At 37.5% G+C, this 21,437-nt stretch overlaps 1 pseudogene; it reads right to left on the bottom strand.

Moving 5' to 3' along the window:
- Positions 1–19,009: 19,009 nt before the first annotated feature.
- On the bottom strand, positions 19,010–19,839 carry LOC143595473 (agamous-like MADS-box protein AGL80 pseudogene; annotated as a pseudogene).
- Positions 19,840–21,437: the final 1,598 nt, after the last annotated feature.

Raw genomic sequence — 21,437 nt, 5'->3', positions numbered from 1 at the left:
GATCCAATTAGTCCGAAAATAGTTCAAAAATGAAGAACACTCTAATACATATAAAATTCATCAATTAACCTCCGCATCACTAAAATAATTATCCAAACTAATCTACGAAGTCTTAGACTCGGTTCACGATTTCAATTCATCAATCAGTTGCATCAAAAACATATGAATTCAATCATTTTCGGTCTAAACACAGTGCATGAACACGAAAAACATATCTCAAATCAAATTTTGCAACAGAGTTGATGTATCAAGAGCAACGAGTGCTTTGATACCAACTGTGAAAATGATTTACGAGCTAGGAGTTGGTCGCTATGGTGATACATGATTAATTGAGACACACGATATGATAATCAAGTCGATTTGATTGTTTCATTGAACGTTTAACTGAATAATTATAGTATTCATACATGCATGCATGCATACGTACGCATACATACATACATACATACATACATACATACATACATACAGTTAAACTCGACCCACCATGATGTGCACTGTAACACCCCGTAACCGCAGTGGAAACGTACACGGGATGCAACAGACACATCTGATATCAACAGCCTTGCTTATAAAGAAAATACCACTACATTAATTTATATCATATTACATTGTTGCTAGTTTCGTTACTGTCTAGGTGTTACACACAAGTTTTACCGATAAGACATTAATATATTCATTACAAAATATAGATCAGCAAGCTTCCAACAAGTAGCACAGATCATTAAGCACATATCAATCATTCCAACTTGGGCTTACCTAGAAAACATGTAAAGAAAACGGGTCAACTACGAATAGTTGGTGAGTTTCACTAATTTAAATAAACACTGACAGATCATTTTAATAATCATTTATTAAACAATGTAATTATGCGGGAAACTATGTTTCCCCAGAACATTTATAACCTCTGGGAACTAAGTTACCCCAGAACAATAATAACCTCCGGGAACTATGTTACCCCAGAACAATAATAACCTCTGGGAACCATGTTACCCCAGAATAATAATAACCTCTGGGAACTATGTTACCCCAGAACAATAATAACCTCTGGAACTATGTTACCCCAGAACAATAATAACCTCTGGGAACTATGTTACCCCAGAACAATAATAATAACCTCTGGGAACTATGTTACCCCAGAACAATAATAATAACCTCTGGGAACTATGTTACCCCAGAACAATCCCACACGATAAACAATTTATATATTCTATGCATCAAACCATATATATATTTAAATATACAAGTGTTTCCATACGATCAGTATGTACTTAAATACTTTAATAAATACATGCTTTCCGCCCCGGGAAAATATTTAAAACAGTTCAGTAAAAGGGGCTCGTGAAAACTCACCTTTCTGTGAGTCGGGACGTGATACAATGAACTGCTATAAGCCTGGATCTGTAATATAATATCTAATCGTTACTATATAATTCCCATAAATTAAATCCGTGTTAATCGGTACATCTGGGGACATTGTTAACCCAGTACTGTACTCGATCCGGGGACAATGTTAACCCCGTGACACTCCTAAGGACTCAGATTGTGCCATTACTTAGAGACGGACGGTCAAAATTATCATTTTTATGTTTTCCTTGATTTGCGTGCCTAGCACGGTCATCCGTTTTTAGTTTCAAAAATGAGTTTATTCACACCCGACCCAAAAATGGTGTTTGACTGTTACTTTAGTTAACGTGATGAAATTAGAGCTCGGTTTGGACACCCCGTTTGGCCGCGGGGCCCGTTTCCGTCATTTAGGTGTCGGAAACAGTAAAATCGGGTGAAATTACCCAAATCATCCGAATTATTTTCGGATGATTTTCTTTTATTTAATTTACTTAGTATTATGAAAATGGTCTATTTTTAGGTTTTTATATACCAGTCAGCTCGCTTATGCGAGTCTTGCCGGTTTACACGTTTTAAGCTTTAAAAATTTGTTTTTATGTTCTTTTTAGCACAAATAATTACCCGTTTAGTCTCGGGTCTTGAAATTTTGCACAAAACTTATTTTGACAGTAATAAATTTTATAAAAATTTTCCAGATTTATTTTTTTTATATTTACATTTATTTATCTATTTTTAAACATTATTAAAACACTAAATATGTCAAAAATACCAAAAGACTTTAGAAAAATCCCAAATTTTTCCGGGATGATCCCTGCCATCCTCATAACTCCCTGGAATTTTTCCAGAACCCAAAACTCATTTTTCAAGCCATTTTCACAAAAACCGAGCTAGAAAGCCCTAGAACTCGTTTTACCGAAAAGCCCCTTTAGACTTCTCCAACTGAGCTCAAATTTTGTGTGTGACTTTTATATGTTATAAAAAGCTTATCCTAAATTTTCCAGAATTTTTCATCAAGTTTAGCTATTTTTCACCATTTTTGGCCAAAACCGAGCATTAAATTCACCAAATATTCATCTTTTATCCAAAAATTACCAAAAATTCACAGATCTCATATTTTCATGTATAGATCATCTCTGTGAAATTTCATGACCCGAATCTAAGCACTCTACAATCTGTCCAAAATCACTAAATCACACGAAAACCGAACTATCTTGTGTTTTCTAGCGTTAGATCGCAAAGATCTTGGTTTCTAGCCTTTGCTAGCCACTAGATACAACACTTACAAGCACAATAACACTATACCAAGCAAGTTACACCAACAATCAAACTATTTCTTTCATAGTGTCGGTTTTGATATAAAAACAAAGGTTTTAACCGTAAAAATCCGTTCTCGACTCTTTTTACTCATTTCTCGGACCAAGATCCCTTGTATACTTGTATACATCTCTTGATCATGCAAGAGTCGGTTTCATCTCGGGTTTTCACCCGTCTTTCACTTGGAAATTCATTTTCAAAGATTCTAACCGTAAAAATTCGTTATTGACACTTTTAACTCGTTTCTTGGATCAAGATCCCGTGTATAACTTGTATACATCACTTGATCTAGCAAGGATCGGTTCCATCTCGGGTTTTCACCCATATTTCACTTGGAACCTCTTGTTCTTGCAAAACAACTCAAAATAAAGAAATCAACACCAAAGATCATGCATTATAACATGCTTATACCTTGTGTTCTTGGTTAAAATTGATGAGTTTGGATGAACACTTGAAAGAGTTGAGAGATTTGAGAGAGTTTTTGTTGTAAAAAAAAAGAAATGGAATGATATTATGCAACCATAGGGCCGATCGGTCCAAGTAAAGGTGGGGGGTGGGCCCCACAACTTCAATATTAGCCACATATTTGGATTTCCGTAATCCGGATAATGTTTTGGATAATCTGGCTCAGTTCGTTTCTCGTTTAAACTCGTAATTCGGCTTAAAACGAGCATAAAATGGTCTTTTTTTCGGGTTAAAATAAAATTTGCATAAAACTGATTTAAAAACTTTAAAAACTTAACCCATGACATTAAATGACTTAAAACATTGTATTGTCGGTAATTGTGCATCTTTTTCGACTTGATTGATCGTCTCTTGCTTGGTTTGATGTTAAAGGTTTCGTTTATCGTATCGACGTACTAATAAATCGAAATCCTTGTTCTGTGCTATAATTCACTTATCCCGAAGCATTAATACTTCGCAAACATCACTAAACATTATATACTTCGTCTATAATGTAATTCCCGATTCGTTCGGGTTTCAATAATCGTTCATTGGTTAATTGTAATTCCAATACGATTCACTATATAATCGAGCATGATTCGTACTATGAATCATATATACTCGTATACACGTACTATAACTCATATAATCAATACTAAATGACACGTAAATAGTATATACCGGCTAGGGTATACCTGGATTTGCCGGAATCGTTACATTCTCCCCCCGTTATAAAAATTTCGTCTGCGAAATTTTACGCGTCAACTACTTCCTTTTGAGGAAATAGGTGGGGGTATTTCTTCCGAAATTCATTCTTTTGTTCCCAAGTAAATTCTGGGCCTCGTTGCGAATTCCACCTAACTTTGACCAACGAGATCTTATTGTGTCTAAGTTGCTTGATCTTACCGTCCACTATTTCAATGGGCTCCTCTACGAAGTTGAGCTTATCATTTATTTGAACACCCTCTAAGGGTAACACCGATGTCTCATCCGCCAGACATCTTTTCAAATTTGACACATGAAACACGTTATGAACTGCACTTAGTTCCTCGGGCAGTTCTAATCGGTAAGCTACCGGACCGATTTTTGCGGTGATGCTGAATGGTCCAATATATCTAGGGGCCAACTTCCCCGCCTTTCTAAATCTGACCACTCCTTTCCAGGGTGATACTTTCAAATATACCTTTTCCCCCTTCTCAAATGACAACGGTTTTCGACGGGTATCGGCATAACTCTTCTGCCGATCCCGCGCGGCTTTCAGGTTGTTCTTGATTTCAAGAATCTTGCTGGTCGTCTCCTGGACCAGATCCGATCTAATGACCTGCGAGTCACCCACTTCAGACCAGCAAAGTGGTGATCGGCACTTCCGTCCATACAATGCTTCATAAGGTGCTGCCTTTATACTGCTATGGTAACTGTTATTATAGGAAAATTCAACGAGTGGGAGATGTTGATCCCAGTTTCCCTTAAAGTCCAGTACGCAGGCACGAAGCAAATCCTCCAAAGTTTGAATGGTCCTCTCAGACTGACCATCGGTCTTAGGGTGGTAAGCTGTGCTTAGGTCAATACGTGTTCCCAATGCTTCTTGGACAGCTTGCCAAAGTTTGGAGGTGAAATGGCTATCCCTATCGGAGATGATCGAGATGGGGATGCCATGACGAGACACTATTTCATTTATATAAATTTGCGCAAGTCTCTCAGTGTTATAATTATTCCTAATCGGAATAAAATGTGCCGATTTGGTTAATCGATCCACGATTACCCAAATTGCATCATGTCCCCGGGATGTCTTAGGGAGGTGTGTCACGAAATCCATCGTGATTTGCTCCCATTTCCATTCAGGAATTTCCGGTTGTTGTAACATTCCAGAGGGTTTCTGGTGCTCCGCCTTAACTCTCGCACACGTCGTACACTTGCCGACGTATGTGGCTATATCCTTTTTCATACCTGGCCACCAGTAAAATTCTTTCACATCTTTGTACATTTTATCTGATCCCGGATGTATGGAATATTTTGATTTATATGCTTCGTCCATGATCAATTCACGAAGGTCATGGAGGGTCGGAATCCAAATCCGATTTTTGAAGTAGAGAATTTCGTCCACACGCTGTTCGAAATTCTTCTCGTTACAGAAAAGTCCCTCTTTTTCCAATTGGTCCTCTTTCAACGCCTCGCGTTGAGCGACTCGAATCAAATCCGAAAGGTTCGACTGGACTATCATTCCCAACGCTCGCACGCGTAGTGGCTTAACTCATCTTTCCTACTCAAGGCATCGGCTACAACGTTAGCCTTGCCGGGGTGATATCGGATGTCACAGTCATAGTCACTTAGTAACTCGACCCACCTTCGTTGTCTCATATTCAGTTCTTTCTGATCGAATATGTGTTGCAAACTTTTATGATCAGTGAAGATGGTGCACTTTGTACCGTAGAGGTAGTGCCTCCAGATTTTAAGTGCAAAGATGACTGCTCCCAGTTCTAGGTCATGAGTAGTGTAATTTTTCTCGTGAACTTTTAATTGTCGAGAAGCATAGGCTATAACCTTACTATTTTGCATCAATACGCATCCTAACCCTCTCCGGGATGCGTCACAATACACGACAAAACCATCGTCTCCGTCGGGGAGACTTAAGATTGGTGCTTGGCACAATCTTTGTTTTAGCGTTTGAAACGCCGTTTCCTGCTCTTCACCCCATTCGTACTTCCGATCCTTTTGAGTCAGGAGGGTTAAAGGTTGGGCGATGCTGGAAAAGTTCTCTATAAATCGACGATAGTATCCAGCTAAGCCTAAGAATTGGCGGATTTCCTTTGGAGATTTAGGCGCTTGCCAATTCTTAATTGCTTCAACCTTACTCGGATCAACGTGTATTCCTTGGTGGTTTATAACGTGACCGAGGAATTGCACCTCTTGTAACCAGAAGTTACACTTGGAGAATTTTGCAAATAACTTCTCCTGATCCAGGAGCTCTAAAACTAACTTTAAGTGTTGCTCGTGCTCTTCTTTACACTTCGAGTATATCAAAATATCGTCAATAAATACAATGACGAATTTGTCGAGATAGGGTTTACAGACTCGATTCATGAGATCCATGAATACTGCTGGCGCATTTGTTAGCCCAAAAGGCATAACTAAGAACTCGTAATGGCCGTAGCGAGTCCGGAATGCAGTTTTTGGGATATCCTCCTCCTGAATTCTAACCTGATGGTATCCCGATCTAAGATCTATTTTTGAAAAGTAGCTCGCACCTTGTAGTTGGTCGAACAGATCATCGATTCGGGGGAGAGGATACCTATTTTTGATTGTCAACTTGTTCAATTCCCTGTAATCAATGCACATTCTAAGGCTCCCGTCCTTCTTTTTCACGAATAAAACAGGTGCACCCCACGGGGAATAACTGGGACGTATAAATCCTTTATCCAACAATTCCTGCAACTGGTTGGATAATTCTTGCTTCTCGGATGGTGCAAGTCGGTAGGGCGCCTTAGCAACAGGGCCATCCTGAGGTAACAGATCGATCCTGAATTCGACCTGTCGGGTTGGCGGTAATCCAGGAAGTTCCTCTGGAAAAACTTGTGGAAATTCGCGTGCCACGGGAATATCGTCCACACCGTTTTTCCTCAGAATCAGCGGCCGTCAGGCTCGCTAGATACGCCACACATCCCTGACGTATATATTTCAACACCTTGAGGTGGGATATAAATGGTATCATGGTGCCGGATTTTTCTCCATGCACTAATACCTCCTCGTCATCCGACACCCGGATCTTGACGGTTTTCTTTTCACAGTTTATTTCTACCCTGTTACGTGCCAACCAATCCATTCCCACTATCACGTCAAAACTACCCAATTCTACCGGTAACAAGTCAATCAGAAAGGGTTGTTCGTTCAGAATAAAAGGGCAATTCCGAACTATCCGATTAACTATCATGGTTTTACCGTTAGCGACTTCTACGGTGTAAGGTTCTATGGTTTCACCAATAGGAAGGTTTGCTATCGAAAGGAATCTAACGGAGACAAAACTTCTATCGGCGCCTGTATCAAATAATACAGAAGCGTAATGATCAGAGACGAGGAAGGTACCTGTCACTACGCTGGGGTCCTGGCGCGCCTCGTTCGCTCCCATCACGAATGCTCGGCCTCGCGCCGGATTGGACGACGATGCCTGACCCGTGAGTTGTCTCCCGTTTCCTCCCTGGTTCAGTTTCGGGCAGTTCCTTTTGAAGTGATCCGTGCTGCCGCATTCGTAGCAAGCACGGCTAGTGGTCACCATCTGGTTTCCTTGCGGGTTCTGCTGTCGGGCTGGTTGAGTTCTAAATGGTTGCGCACGAATAGGTTGCGGTTGTCGGTTCAGGTTGTTCAGATTTGTCTTACAATTTGGTGCGTAGTGTCCAATCCTGCCACACCGGTGGCACACCACCTCTTTGCACACGCCACTATGGTGGTAACCACATTTCCCGCACTTAGGAAACGTTCCCTTCTGCGGTTCTTGCCTTCCGCCCGAACTAGTCATGGCATAGCTCTGGGCAGCGGGCCTAGCTCGTTTGCTTTGCTGCTTTTCCTGGATTCTATGATCATGTGTACCCCGTTTTCCCCCAGCGGATTCTCCTGTCACCTTTAGTGATCCGCTCCGCAAGAAATCATACGTGACAATGCCAGCCTGTGTCACTGCACTTTCATACGTCTGGTGTCCCCCCGCGTTGACTATACTCCTCACTACTGGAGTAAGTCCCCAAATATAACGTTCCACCCTCTTCGTCTCCGGGGTGACCAACCACGGTACTAATCGTGACAGTTCATTAAACCGATTGGTATAACCCAAGTGGTCCGCCCCCTTCATCTCCAGATTCCACAACTCATTTTCCAGTTTCTGCAATTCATTCTTTGGGCAGAAATGTTCCAACACAAGAGCCTTAAGCTCCGTCCAGGTCATGTGGTTTGTCGCCGCCTGACCTCGAGTCTGTACTATGGTGTTCCACCATGTCAAGGCATGGTCGGTGAATGTACAGGTGGCGTACTTAACGACACAATCCTCGGGACAGTTGCTGATATTCACCAATGATTCTATTTTCTCTATCCATTTAACTAACCCATTCGGTCCTTCAGACCCGCTAAACTCTAATGGCTTGCACAACATAAAATCCTTGATCGAACATCCCCTGGATGCACGAATTGGTTCAGTACGGTTTGTCTCTACCGTAGGTATTGGGCCATTGCTGTCAGTAACGACCACCCTAGGCGGTGCATCATTACTCGGAATAGTGTTATCATTCCTTGGAGGATTAGCATTTTGTTCCCCGTCAGTATTTATGGGCGTTTGATTGCTCGGAGGGGTTGGATTGGTCGAGTTGTTAATACTGGCGGCGATGCGCGATACTATATCCGGTATCGCCGCCTCCAACTGTTGAGCAATCAAACGGCTCACATCTACTTCCGATATTTTCATTGATCGTTTCGGTGCCATTCTACACAACATCAAGAAATACATATAATCAATACCATCTCAAATTATAAAACACAATACATATTTCATTCATTAGTAAACATTGATACATATTACACAAACATCAGTTTACATACTTTCCAGTCAACATTACACAACTAAGTTTTAATACAAGGGCCCTATGTCGGTATCATCTCGACATAACCCGAAAAAGGGTCAGTGCTTGAATGATACCCAAAAGTATCTATAAAGATATGCCCCAAAAGAGACCCACCCTAGGGGCCACTGGTTGTATCATAACTAAACAAGATTCACTCCGTGTTAGTATCACCACTAACTACTTACACAGAGTATCAAAAAAATGGTCCCTGTCTATCCCCAAACCCAAAACAACTAAACATGGTGGTAAACCAGCCCCACCAACATCGCCACCAGCACCACTAACACCGCCATCAGAACCCGAACCCGACTCTCCAACCGGTCCAGCATCCATTGGGAGTACGAGCACTCCCTCTTCAGTTGGGCTATTGCATACTGATGATCCAGTATGCAATCGCCCAGGTACATTCTCCTTTGGACCCCCACCGTCAAGGCGGCGGAGTGCTCGTTCACCTGTTCGGTGAGCGTTCGGAGCCAGGCCGCGGCATCCCGTTCCTGCCTCGGGAGACCCCACACTGGTAGAGTCGCAGGTTCGGGAAGAGAGCTAGAGGACTCGCCCCTACGAGTAGCAGGTCTGGGTGGGGGCGAGATAGGTCGGACCGGTGGAATACTGATCCGCGCCGTGAGGCGTGGTCCGAATCCAGGGGGTGCAGGAGCGACCTGTGGTGCGGGTGGGGTCGGGGATCTGGCCATCCTAGCTGAGGAGGACTGGCCGGAATTCCTCAAGCTAGCCTCGGAAGGCTCGGTGCTGGATGCTACAAGAGGGCTCCCGGAGTCCCCGGAGCTGACCTCCTCCGGATCCTACTCGAAAGACGCACTGGGGGTTCTTGACATATTACCTGCACACAAGTTAACAAACATATAGTTCTTTCCATGGTGTAAATCATAATCAAATTAATATGCACTTACTTATACAACTTGACTACATAACAATATTATCACATATTTGCACATAAGTTGCCAATTTTACCTATTAAAGTCCCTCGTGACTTCCCCTGAATTCCCTCGTGTAGACAAGTCTGTTATTATGTTCCGGACCATAATAACCCACTTGTCCATCCAAGTTCATCCCGATCTCGTCACTATATATATTTAGTTGATATTCAGATCCTATAATATTTGAGCTACTGGTTATATTTTAGGTATCTTTTAAAGACATCCTAATTCTTTATAACCAATGGCTCTGATACCAAGTTCTGTAACACCCCGTAACCGCAGCGGAAACGTGCACGGGATGCAACAGACACATCTGATATCAACAGCCTTGCTTATAAAGAAAATACCACTACATTAATTTATATCATATTACATTGTTGCTAGTTTCGTTACTGTCTAGGTGTTACACACAAGTTTTACCGATAAGACATTAATATATTCATTACAAAATATAGATCAGCAAGCTTCCAACAAGTAGCACAGATCATTAAGCACATATCAATCATTCCAACTTGGGCATACCTAGAAAATATGTAAAGAAAACGGGTCAACTACGAATAGTTGGTGAGTTTCACTAATTTAAATAAACACTGACAGATCATTTTAATAATCATTTATTAAACAATGTAATTATGCGGGAAACTATGTTTCCCCAGAACATTTATAACCTCTGGGAACTAAGTTACCCCAGAACAATAATAACCTCCGGGAACTATGTTACCCCAGAACAATAATAACCTCTGGGAACCATGTTACCCCAGAATAATAATAACCTATGGGAACTATGTTACCCCAGAACAATAATAACCTCTGGGAACTATGTTACCCCAGAACAATAATAACCTCTGGGAACTATGTTACCCCAGAACAATAATAATAACCTCTGGGAACTATGTTACCCCAGAACAATAATAATAACCTCTGGGAACTATGTTACCCCAGAACAATCCCACACGATAAACAATTTATATATTCTATGCATCAAACCATATATATATTTAAATATACAAGTGTTTCCATACGATCAGTATGTACTTAAATACTTTAATAAATACATGTTTTCCGCCCCGGGAAAATATTTAAAACAGTTCAGTAAAAGGGGCTCGTGAAAACTCACCTTTCTGTGAGTCGGGACGTGATACAATGAACTGCTATAAGCCTTGATCTGTAATATAATATCTAATCGTTACTATATAATTCCCATAAATTAAATCCGTGTTAATCGGTACATCTGGGGACATTGTTAACCCAGTACTGTACTCGATCCGGGGACAATGTTAACCCCGTGACACTCCTAAGGACTCAGATTGTGCCATTACTTAGAGACGGACGGTCAAAATTATCATTTTTATGTTTTCCTTGATTTGCGTGCCTAGCACGGTCATCCGTTTTTAGTTTCAAAAATGAGTTTATTCACACCCGACCCAAAAATGGTGTTTGACTGTTACTTTAGTTAACGTGATGAAATTAGAGCTCGGTTTGGACACCCCGTTTGGCCGCGGGGCCCGTGTCCGTCATTTAGGTGCCGGAAACAGTAAAACCGGGTGAAATTACCCAAATCATCCGAATTATTTTCGGATGATTTTCTTTTATTTAATTTACTTAGTATTATGAAAATGGTCTATTTTTAGGTTTTTATATACCAGTCAGCTCGCTTATGCGAGTCTTGCCGGTTTACACGTTTTAAGCTTTAAAAATTTGTTTTTATGTTCTTTTTAGCACAAATAATTACCCGTTTAGTCTCGGGTCTTGAAATTTTGCACAAAACTTGTTTTGACAGTAATAAATTTTATAAAAATTTTCCAGATTTATTTTTTTTATATTTACATTTATTTATCTATTTTTAAACATTATTAAAACACTAAATATGTCAAAAATACCAAAAGACTTTAGAAAAATCCCAAATTTTTCCGGGATGATCCCTGCCATCCTCATAACTCCCTGGAATTTTTCCAGAACCCAAAACTCATTTTTCAAGCCATTTTCACAAAAACCGAGCTAGAAAGCCCTAGAACTCGTTTTACCGAAAAGCCCCTTTAGACTTCTCCAACTGAGCTCAAATTTTGTGTGTGACTTTTATATGTTATAAAAAGCTGATCATAAATTTTCCAGAATTTTTCATCAAGTTTAGCTATTTTTCACCATTTTTGGCCAAAACCGAGCATTAAATTCACCAAATATTCATCTTTTATCCAAAAATTACCAAAAATTCACAGATCTCATATTTTCATGTATAGATCATCTCTGTGAAATTTCATGACCCGACTCTAAGCACTCTACAATCTGTCCAAAATCACTAAATCACACGAAAACCGAACTATCTTGTGTTTTCTAGCGTTAGATCGCAAAGATCTTGGTTTCTAGCCTTTGCTAGCCACTAGATACAACACTTACAAGCACAATAACACTATACCAAGCAAGTTACACCAACAATCAAACCATTTCATTCATAGTGTCGGTTTTGATATAAAAACAAATGTTTTAACCGTAAAAATCCGTTCTCGACTCTTTTTACTCATTTCTCGGACCAAGATCCCTTGTATACTTGGATACATCTCTTGATCATGCAAGAGTCGGTTTCATCTCGGGTTTTCACCCGTCTTTCACTTGGAAATTCATTTTCAAAGATTCTAACCGTAAAAATTCGTTATTGACACTTTTAACTCGTTTCTTGGATCAAGACCCCGTGTATAACTTGTATACATCACTTGATCTAGCAAGGATCGGTTCCATCTCGGGTTTTCACCCATATTTCACTTGGAACCTCTTGTTCTTGCAAAACAACTCAAAATAAAGAAATCAACACCAAAGATCATGCATTATAACATGCTTATACCTTGTGTTCTTGGTTAAAATTGATGAGTTTGGATGAACACTTGAAAGAGTTGAGAGATTTGAGAGAGTTTTTGTTGTATAAAAAAAGAAATGGAATGATATTATGCAACCATAGGGCCGATCGGTCCAAGTAAAGGTGGGGGGGTGGGCCCCACAACTTCAATATTAGCCACATATTTGGATTTCCGTAATCCGGATAATGTTTTGGATAATCTGGCTCAGTTCGTTTCTCGTTTAAACTCGTAATTCGGCTTAAAACGAGCAAAAAATGGTCGTTTTTCGGGTTAAAATAAAATTTGCATAAAACTGATTTAAAAACTTTAAAAACTTAACCCATGACATTAAATGACTTAAAACATCGTATTGTCGGTAATTGTGCATCTTTTTTCGGCTTGATTGATCGTCTCTTGCTTGGTTTGATGTTAAAGGTTTCGTTTATCGTATCGACGTACTAATAAATCGAAATCCTTGTTCTGTGCTATAATTCACTTATCCCGAAGCATTAATACTTCGCAAACATCACTAAACATTATATACTTCGTCTATAATGTAATTCCCGATTCGTTCGGGTTTCAATAATCGTTCATTGGTTAATTGTAATTCCAATACGATTCACTATATAATCGAGCATGATTCGTACTATGAATCATATATACTCGTATACACGTACTATAACTCATATAATCAATACTAAATGACACGTAAATAGTATATACCGGCTAGGGTATACCTGGATTTGCCGGAATCGTTACATGCACCCCGTGGTGGCCTATCATCCTAGAGAGAATCCTGCAGCATAACGACACTATGTGCTAGAGAGTAACCAGAACTCTAACTCATACGCATGGGTTTAGCCTATAAATTGTCTTGACATGCGCATACATCCCCATTCGCATGGTTCCATGCGTATGGACTCCATATACACTAATTTATATGTGTATGGGCTCTAGACTATGCGTATGGACACCATACACATACACATTCATGCGTACGGGCTTTACAAAATATATACTTAGGCTTAGACTACTCCTAGTCTATTCGAACAACCACAGATACCATATAATGCACTAACATTGACTTGAATAACCACATGAGTTTTTTACTAATATGGGGTGGGAGGAAAAAGTATTTATCAAAATAGATGATTTAAAAAGTATTTACTAAAATAGGTATTTCTTTACCTTTTTTTTCTCACTTCTAATATATTGGATTATTCAATAAAAAGAATTATTTAAAGAAGCTTAAAAATGTTTCTAATTAAATATAATAAAAGTTATTTTGTTGGATTATAATATTTTTATTAAAAATATATTAAATGTTTTTTTAATCTTTTATAAAATGTGACAGTAAAATTTTAAATCTCTTTTTAAACATAAATGTTTTTAGTCATTACAAATATTTTTCTAGTTTCTTGAAAAATATTTTTATAAACGTGTACATTGGAATTTGTCTTTGTTTGGACTAAAATTACATTCTAAAAAAAGTATGTTGCAAATTCTATTTACAAAATAATATCACATTGTGACTTGTTTTATCATAATTTTTTTCTTTATATAACGTTCCTTTTAAATGGATTTATAGTTTATACCTTTTCTTGTTACATTTACATTTCCTTTCAATACTTTTTTATATAACTTGTGGTAATCGTTTTACAACGTTAAACCAAAAAAAAAAAAAACTTAAAAGAGATAAACTGAATGGAATGAAGTAAAAAAAAAAATTGGATATACCATAAAAGCGTTTTAATAAAAAGGCATTTTTAATAGAAAATACAATAATACATATTGTTTTATGAAGACATTTTTTCTAGTCTAAATACCTTTTTTAAATATTTTTTTAAAACCTTGTAAAAGTTAAATATAAAATGAATGCATTTTTTTTAAAGAAACTAAAGTAATATTTATAAAGACAAAAAAGACATTTGTATTTAAAAATCGTTTTATAAAAAGTGACGGCAGCATTATCTATAGAAGATTAAGAAAATATTTAATATATTTTTTATAATGTATTATGGCCCGAGATAATTTTTTTTTTTTGATAAAATATCTAAATTTGTTAATTAATAAATTATATTAGGTTGATATATCCCAATAAACTTAGGAGTGAGAGAAAAAGTTTTAACAAAATACCTATTTAAGTAAATATTTTTCAAATCATCCATTTTAATAAATATTTTTTTATCCCACCCCATATTAGTAAAAAACTCTAGCCACATACACCATAAAATGCATTAACACTAGAGATACTCTAATGCTTCATGTATCAAATACCCATAAATGTATCACGCTAGTTTTAAAATGTGATTTCCACTTGAACAGTCCAATTTTTTCCGTCTTCAGTGCTAGGCCCACTTTTAAACACCTATTTAAAGAAATTATCATATACGTGATCTTGATATTTCAAAAACTTAAAGAGTTGGTTTCTTCTCACCCCCAATACCAGATTAATTAACAAACAATAATAAAACAAGTATTTAAATATGGGTGAGTGAATCAAATGAGTAATTTGAATCCATTGAGCACTCCTCCTCCTCCCATGAATCATGGAACCACAAACGTCATTCAAGTTCAATGTCATATTTCTCTATTGGATCATCTACATATTCCTTTCTAGGGCTAGTGACATAATCCTCTGACTTGGGTATGTACTCTTCCCTAAATTGAAGTTGTTCAAAGACCTGATCTAAGGCCCAATTCTAATTTTCATCAGTCCACGTCAACGGTTCATCAATGAGAGGTGATAAGTTTGGAGGGCGTAATGGTCAACAACAAGAGTTGGGTGGTTTCCCGTGTATGGGAATAGTAATCGCCAGGGGGGGGGGGGGGGTGTGGGTAAAAGAACATGCCTTTGGTGTTAATTTCGTGTGTATTTACTGTTTTGTATATCGAACATGAGTACTTTGAGTGGTTTTATGTGTATAGGTGCTCGGAGCTTAAAGAAAATAATTTGAAGCACTTAGGATGGCAAGGAATTGAGTTGTGGGAAAAAATGAAGCACTCGGGGGAGTTCGGAAGTGATTCATGTGCACTGAAAGTAAAACGGGCATATCTGGAGGTAGAAAATGAGTTACGAAACCCATAATATATGGATTTTGGGTTTCTCGACGAGATGAGTATGAAAATGGAATAAAAGTCACCGTAAAGCAGCAGCTTCTGACCGTATCCTACGGTGCCACCGTAAGATACGGTGGCCATGCCGTAGCTTACGGACTGATTTGACGGGAATTCGATTTTTGAAGCTTTTGTTCCATATATTAAGCCCGTGTAAACCCTAATTCGATAATTATTCATACCCTAACATACTTGGGTGATTTTGGAGCCGTCACACACCATCCTAACACCTACCAATCATCACAATCATCCATGATTTCATCCTCTCAACCAAGAATAAAGACATTTATGATGAACATGCAAGGCTAAAGCTCTCGTGGCGTAGGTTGTATTGTAGTTTGGCTATTTGGGTATTTTAAACCTTATTATTGAATATGGATTTGGTTAATCATTCGGTTAGTCGAATCTTTGCTTTTGTTTGTGTGCTTAAATAGTTTTTCGTAATTGAATGTATTGAGGTTTTATCAGTTAATTAATTTGTGGTCATCAACGTTTAGAATTAGGTTCTTAGAGTCATTAACCCGCTTATCTTTAACCATATCATTAATTTCATTCATCAAAACCTAAAATTGATAATCAGTTAGATCATTATCCGGCTGTAACAATCGTTCAGATTAAGTTTTAACAGTCAGCATAGCCAAATATTTAGTCTTTTGGTTTATTTATTCAAACAAAGAGATTTCCAGTTAGGTTTAGTCAAGTGTCCAACTTGCCTTACAACCTGAAATCTGGAGTTTGGTTATTTTTCTCTCAATTGTTTTACAACCAAATCAATATTTAAACCGCTTGATATCGTTTGTCCACCCTAGTATAATTAATTAAAAAACATTAAACTTGATTAGCATTTTCCACTGGTTCCTTATGGATTCGACATCTTACTTGTTCTTGCTAGTAAAGGTAATTTTATAAATGTTTTTTTATTGATCTTTTAACATCGATCAAGGAGGGAGGGGGTGTGGGGTGTGGCGGAGCGTATGGGTACAATATGACGTCTCTGGTTTGGAGGGCATATGATAAGAAATGGGATTTGAGATTGACTATGCGTGTGTTAAGTTTGAGAGTGATATGGTTTTAGTCGAAAGTGTGTCGGTTAAGTTTGAGAGCGAAACTATTTGAATAAGAGTGGGTTTAGGTTTTTGTAATATTTGATTTAAAAAAAAATAAAAAATTAAATATAGCCATTGGTGAGGGACAACCCCCTAAGTTTTGTATGCGGCCCTAACCTCCAAGTCGGACTTCAGCCACCTAGCACGCTTCATTCGACTGCCTCTTCTCCACCTAGCTCCATGTTGGCTATGAGGTGCTCTAAGGCCTCATTTATCAAACATCCATAAACCCATCACGTTAATTTTAACATTCGATTTCTACACAATCTTCGAACACCGATCTTCTTGTCTTAATTGCTACACCCACTTTCAAACTCATATTTAATGTAGCTATCAACTACATGACCTTGAGATTTTAGTAGCTTAATCGTTATTTTCTTCTCACCCCAATAATTGTAAATAGGGTTTTTGACCAAAATTTCCGTCTCAAATAATAGCTCTTTAAATTTAATTAGTTTCTGCCACAAGATATAGCTGATAAACATTTTAAAGTTATTATAATTTTTATTTAACCTATCACAAATTAAATTTAACAACACTTTTAAGGTTTGCTATGATTTAAATTTCGTCGCAAATGTTAAAAGTTTTCTAGTTTTGCTTTTATTACTTTGTTCGCAAATTCAGTTTCAAACTATTTTTTAGTAAGTATAATTCTATAGTAGAGCAGGTCACAGTCTCATGGTTATCTTTGCCAAAAATCAGCTATGATCACTTCTACTAGATGTAAAGTATTATTTCTATACGGATGTACTAATAGCATCTTTAGCTCTTCACTTCAATGCTACGCTCACTTTCAAATACCTCTTTCAAGAAACTATCGATCATCTACGCGATCTTGAGATTTCAATAACTTAAGCATTATTTTCGTCTCCCCAATACCTAATTAATTAACAAATTATCATACCTTGTGAAATCAAACATTGTAACGTATGGTTCTCTATCACAGGAGCTAGAAAAACTGCTTTTAGGACACCGAATCAAAGAAAGAAAGAATTACAGTATAAAAACGCAAATAAGATAAAGTACTTAATTAAAACAAAATCGAAACTAGAAATAATAATTAAGATTTAGATACCGGTTAATATAATCAAAGAATAATACAACTACACCAGAAGAAAACCTGGGTCTCTCGATTATTGAATCTTACAAGAAGAAAATAAGGAAAAACGATAAGTTTGTTTACCATCATCTGATTAGAAGTTACATATCCAAGCTTCTCATTACAATATGTCAAAGGTTATGTGTTAGTAATGTATGAAATATGAGACGTGAGTTCGCTACGCAGGTGTCACTGAAGCAGTGAGGAGTTTTCACAATATACATTAAAAAACATGTATTACCATGGGTAAAATGTAAAATATGGTTGGCGGGTGAGGTGGAGATAAATTATTGGTTTATTTTTTTATAAATAATTAATAATAAAAAAAAACTCAGCACATTAGCCCCTCATGCCCATTGGTGCAGCTTAGTTAGGTTTTTTCGCGTAGTAGTGTAAATTTACCCGTTTTCGCCCGAAATTTTTTATGCGTAGTGTAAATTTAGGCGTTTTCGGCCAAAATTTGAGTCCGGCCCCCCATCGTTTGTGAATTTTTGTATACATTTTGAGTCCCCCCACCCCCCCCCCCCCCCCCCGGTGTCTTAGTCCAAGCTTCACCACTGCTCATGCCCACGATGTGTTAATGCTACAGCCTCGGCACACCTGTTGTGGCACTACCCCTCCTCTGTGCCCCTTCATAGCACATGGTCTAAGTTGGAGATGGAGACATGATGCCTGACCTGAGAGAAGCATACTATATATAGCAAGTAGCTGCAGCATAACCTACTTTTTTTAGTTTCTGATGATCGCTAATTAATACAATTATCTAGAAGATTATCATAGTTAGTATATGACCTTATAATTTGATTAGTGATTTATGATACCAAATTAAATCCATGTAACATTTATTTTGAAAGATATTTAACAATAACATTGCGTCCTCTTTATCTAATTGAATTCTGGTATGAATGTATGTGATTTGGATAATATATTTCAAGTTTAAAATTTTAAATCAAACGGATACTTTTTAAAGTTTTAACTTTTAACTACTACACACTCCGAACATATGATACTGTATAATTCCTTCTGTTTTGAACGGCGATTTTTTTCATCTACAAGGCTTGAACCCATGACCTTATATGAATTTAATAGATATATTTCATGAGAGATTGAATTGCTAAAGCATTCAAGATGATCTTCAAATAACATAATATTCACAATGAGTTACGAAATATGAAAACATACATTTAAAGGAAAGGAAACATAAATAAAACAGAGGATGACCAATATGACAGACCCAAAATAAGAATATAGTTAAAACTTTTATGGAAAAAAGTTATTTGGCCAAATCATATCAGGGTTGTCAACAAACGGAGGCATCTCATACCCAGGACCAAGACCCAGATTTTGTTCAGATGGATTGTTCATCCAGTCTGTGAACCATTGAGTCCTTTGCATCCCACCCATACCACTCATGCTATCAACCATAGGTCTTGTCTCCAAGGACTGCATCCCAAGTCCTCTAGCCATCATTTCATTAGTAGTATTTGAACTACTACTACCAACATTAACTTGTGGTCGAGGCGGTAGTGGTACTGGCGGTGGTGGTGGTGGCGGGGGAGCTGCCACAACTTTACCTTTCTTAAGAGACCCAATCCTCCTTTCAATGTCTTTTATGGTTTGATCAACCAGCCCACCCAAATCATTCAAATCAGGCAGCATCAAGTTCGTGATCGTCCCCTTTCCCGTCAAGCATTGGTACATGACCTCAGTCATCTCCTTCTCCCTATTCTCCTTGATCTGCTTCTTGAGCTGCTCACTAGCCTTGGTGATTCTTTGCTTGATGAAGCTCTCCTGATTCACCATCTTCTTGCTTTGCTCCATCTCTGGCATCCTCTTGAACTGTGCCAACACGCGTTGGACACCGATGTTGTTTGGCCACACCTCTGGCTGGGCTTCATATGGACTATATATTATCGCACATGCATCAATGCCACATAATGTGCTCAACTCATTCACCTTCTTCATCAAACCCTTCTTCCTTTTTTTGAAGGTGGCTTTCCTTGCTGAGTCATTCATAATGAAAGCAAGCTTCACTTTCTTCCTTGTCATGGCGAAGGAAGCAAATAATTGAAAGAAATATGGAAGTTGTGTGTGAGTTTCTTAGTTGCAATTGAGCATTGCTATATATACACTAGAGGTGGCAGATATGACATGATCATAGTATTAAAAAAGATTTTTTTATGACGTTTTACAAGGAAAACATTAATATAAGATTTGATATATATCTGGAGTTATAATATAGCATTAAGTACCGAATAATATGAATACAAATCATATTTTTTGTTTTTACTATTAATGATTTTCCTTTGATGGAAATGGAATATGACAATAATGTTGCTAGTCTTCTATTATAATTGTTCGTACAATATATTTGTCAATTAAGTGATTACAGTACATAATTCATTTTTTCGAATGGCAATATTGTCTTCGATGACAAACGGGGGATATAGATGACAAGTGCCTTCGAAAGAGGCCCAGTTTGTTGTGAATTTTGTTGGCACCTCAATTGCTAGAGAGAGGCTAGAGCAAATTTTAAATGTGAGTTTTTCTTAAGTAGCCTAAGAAAAATAATGAAACCTACAATTCCGTAATATTCTAAATTTTTATACCGACACTACTACATGGGTTAATATTATTGGACTATATTATGTAGTATGAGTCTACGGGCCCATCTTAAATGATTAGGGTTTGCATATCATTCTCTATATATTGTAATGTATTATTATCAATGAAATCAACCCAGTACAGTAGAAACTTGATAAATTAATACTCGATTATTTAATAAACTCTCTAAGATAATATTTTTTGCCGGTCCTGACTCCGGGATAGGGTGCTAAATTAATAATTCGCTAAAATTATAAGATAATACATTTTTGATAATTTCTTTAGACCCCATATAAAATATAAATTAATAATTCCTTATATATAGCATATTACATGAATGATTTATGAAGGTTTCCTGAAAAATGACTCAATTGTCTTTTGTTTTTTGTTGAAATCAATTTCTCCTTGAATCTCGTCTCTAATTTTCCTTAGCATGGTAAGAACTTCTGGTGTTGTTTTCTCATAGCCCAACAAGAAATTGTTCAATGTGATTGCCGTTTTAATAGCTTCGTTTCGCGAAGGGGGCTCCATTTTAGAACTTTCATCATCTTCTTCATCGATATCATTTTATTAATTCCAATAACGCTTTCAATAATTTCTTCATCAGTCAACAACTGTGCAACTACATTTTCTTCTGGGTGAGTCAGAACATCTTCGACATCCATTGCATTGCGATAACCCAACTCTTTGATCAAATTCTAGAGTTCTTGAGTGCTTTCACCACCTTCATCTGAGTTCTCAAAAGTCATGTTATCTGTTGATCGAAGTTTACAATGACGAAAGCAGTTCGTAATTGTATTTGCACGAACATCCATAGTCCATGCTGAAATTGCAAGATTCATTGCATCTAATACATTGAACACAAGAAGCATAATAAGGTGGGAGATTGAAGGTTTCTTTCAAATTGGGCCGTTCATTTGATATACATGCGTTGTATACAATAATTAAGTGGAAGCTTGAAAAGTGTTTGTAAACTAAGTATTCTACTATAAATTAATAAAATATTAATTAATATATAAATTAATAATTATTAATTTATCGAT

The sequence above is a fragment of the Bidens hawaiensis genome, unplaced genomic scaffold (assembly GCF_021521415.1).
Source record: "Bidens hawaiensis isolate Kalapana, Puna unplaced genomic scaffold, B.hawaiensis_p1.1 tig00045234_1, whole genome shotgun sequence".
Lineage (NCBI taxonomy): Eukaryota > Viridiplantae > Streptophyta > Magnoliopsida > Asterales > Asteraceae > Bidens > Bidens hawaiensis.
Note: the sequence above shows the minus strand (reverse complement) of the source record. Positions and strands in the feature narration are given on the sequence as shown.